Below are 3,272 nucleotides of genomic sequence, written 5' to 3' on the forward strand. Positions count from 1 at the left end.
TGTTCCTTCCTCCGTAAGGGCAAAAGCAGCCCATCTGCTTAATCGCCTCTAGGCGGTAATCAAAAGACAGTAGGAAACCATCACTTAAGTGAAACTACTTGTTGATCGCCCTACAACATGGAGGTAGGAAAGGGAGAAGGGGCCATTCTGCGCTAGAAGTGAAGCACTGCTTTGAAGCTCGGGTCACCAGACGGGGTGTTTTTTGTTTACATTCAGAAGCTCGCTTGACAAAATTCTGATAGTATTTCGACACACGACAGTACCATAGAAATCGAAAAAGGGACACTCTCGCATGAAAGAAACATTCATAGTGTGATGGATAATAGCAATTTGTATAGTTTACTGACATTTACGCAAAAATCACATCTTGGTTATTTTTCGATAACTAACAACAGCGATTTTGATTATGAATTTGTTTTATAAAATTATAAGCTGTTGCACTACAAAAATATAGATTTTAAGAAAATTGCTAAAAGAGATCTGCCAAAATTTATTTTCTAGAAGATTTGAAAAGTTTGAAACTTGATGGCTAAATGTAAATATAAAATTATGTATGTTAAAATATTTGTAATTAGGCACATAGGTCAGATTAAGTTTTTATTAAATAGAGTAACGCATGCAAGGGCTATCTGACTAAAGAGAGAGATGCCATCGTGGAGGAATTTTGAAGAAAAACTGACCTTTGAGTGGGTATTAAAAATAATACTTATAATTTTCATTCAAATTATATTCATATATATTTTTTATGTAAAACTTTCGGGTGTATGCTAAATTAGTGTAAATTCCTTTAGACGAAAAATATAGTGAGTGCACAGAAATTAAAGATTTGCGCATGTCGGAAATGATAAATAGGAAATATGTATGGGTATTTATGCATGTGCTTGCAAAAAACATGTATCTGCCCTTGACAAAATACTTAAATATTCATTAAATTATTTATAAATGTATTTGAAATGAAGAATTTATTCACTTATAAACAATTGTGATAGTACTGTGAAGAAATCTAATGATTAAATGTATCTAATTTATAATGATTATAAATGTTATCTAAATATATAATAACCTTAATATTGAATTGTAAACATAAACTGAAATCTTGTTGACAAATACGTTATAAAACTATTTAAGCAAGAATTGTTCGTATTGGAAAGCAATCTGTTAAAAGGTATTGTAAAGCAAATGCTATGAGATGCGCACTTAAGAACGTAATAAAGAGTTTTGGAATATGTATTGTTGAAATGAAGGGTAAAAAAAAATCTGATAAGTATAATTAAAAGAATTATTCCCTTTACATTTTATAATAACTCAGTTACAAGTTTTAAATAATACTTAAAAAAAAAAAAAAAAAAAAAAAAAAAACTTATTTTATTCCCTTTCAGAAATGTTCAGAGAAAGTCAAATACTGTTTTCCTAATAATTCTCTAATTTAAAATGAACCGAATAGAGCATTAATTATAAATTGACTTACATTTTTCGATTTAAAAGAAGCCAAAAAATCATGTCATATTTAAGAAAGTATTTTAGAAAGAAGCTCTATAAATAGAAAAGAAATAATGCATTATTTTAATATTAATAATACAATAAACTTTGATCTTAATTTTTGTACCTTAACCGAATAAAATCGAATTACCTTAATTTTTTTTCCTAATGTAATTAACGAAAACTTGTCAAAATATTTCATTCAAATTAAACCATTCTGAGAAACTGTCCTGTGAAAAGTATAGCATTTAATTCCTTTCAGAATGAAATGTTGTTTAAAAATATGTTGTTTTCACATACTTAGGATTCTGAAGTGTTGTAGAAAAAGAAAATATATACATTTATATGTATATTTGCGACGTAATTACAAAATATTTACACCCGAACGAGTCAAATCCCATAGAACTCAATGGTAAATGACCCAATGTTTGGGTCACCACGTAGAGATCGCCGGTGCTTCAGAGCAGGGTACGGAGAAACTTGTTTAGGGCGACTCCTTCTTACTTCCTACCTCCATGCCCTACAAGGAGGGGGGAAGAAAATCTAACAAAGGCCGTTTTCAGGACAATTTTGGTTCACTCTAAATGAAAAAAAAATTGTAAACATGGTTAATTTTTACTGCAGTTTTCGAGACGTAAATAAATTTGAATGCGAGCCGCCCAGTGGGTTAATAACTCTTGTTTATGTAGTCAACTCCATATACGTAAGTTTAATTAAATTCAAAATATATATTGATATACCAGAGGTTTTTGCCTAATTTTTTTCTTTCTGATTTTTTTCCTGATTTCTGCAATCACACATTCAAAGTTGCACCAATTCATTGATTATTGAGGAGGGCATTGGCTTCGAAGAAGAGCTACAATGGAACAAGCAGTTAGTACAACCTGCTGCATCTCAGTTTCAAACATGACTTCTAATTGCAATCCCTAATTCTGCAGTTTATCAATAAAAGAATCAGTCAGTTTACCTTTTCCTTTCAATTCAAGAGCGGAGTTTTTTACTTTTCGTAGTCCACTACCAACCCTTTTCTGTACATGTTCAATGCATTCCATTTTCTTCACCGAATTTTTACCATATATATCTTTCACAATTAAAAAACCCTTAGAACCCCATCCTCGTAATACTCCGTGTGCTTCAGCTTTCGTAATGTAATAGATCATTCAAACAGGGAATAAGCACCAACTGCTTCCATACCCGAAGCTGCTTCTTTATAATTTGCAGAACAATTATATTACGCTTTACATATGTCGTGCTGAAGATTGTATGCCATTCTGTTTATTTTGTTGCAAATGATGCAAAAATGTGACATAGCTTTCAAATCAAGCACTTTGTCAACGCTAATCGACAAAGCAGCAACACATACATTCATCGTCGAATACCTTCTGCGCCAAACTAAATACGAAATTAAGGGAAAAAACTAACACCAGATTCTTAAAATGTATTACAAAATATCTAAACTTAGTACGCAGGTTTATAATTTACAAAATCTTGATGATAAAAAAAGTTTCTAAATAGGTATATCTATTTAAACGCTCACTTCCGGCCCAGAATATTGGAACTTCCGGTTTATTCAGTTACAGAAAAATGCTTATAACTTCATTTCTAATTAACCTATCAACAAGCAAAAACTTGTATTTGATAGCTAAAGATGTATTCTTCAAGATAATGTAATAAAGAAAAAATCGAAATTTTGACCGAAAATCGTCTTTTGTACGTGGTCGGATACCTTAATGGCACTGATACATATCCAGTTGAATCCTTCATTGGTGATTTAGAAGAATCTTTTAAATTAT

This window comes from Stegodyphus dumicola, chromosome 12 (genome assembly GCF_044657685.1).
Source record: "Stegodyphus dumicola isolate Sdum_Otavi_A_Nest chromosome 12, ASM4465768v1".
Lineage (NCBI taxonomy): Eukaryota > Metazoa > Arthropoda > Arachnida > Araneae > Eresidae > Stegodyphus > Stegodyphus dumicola.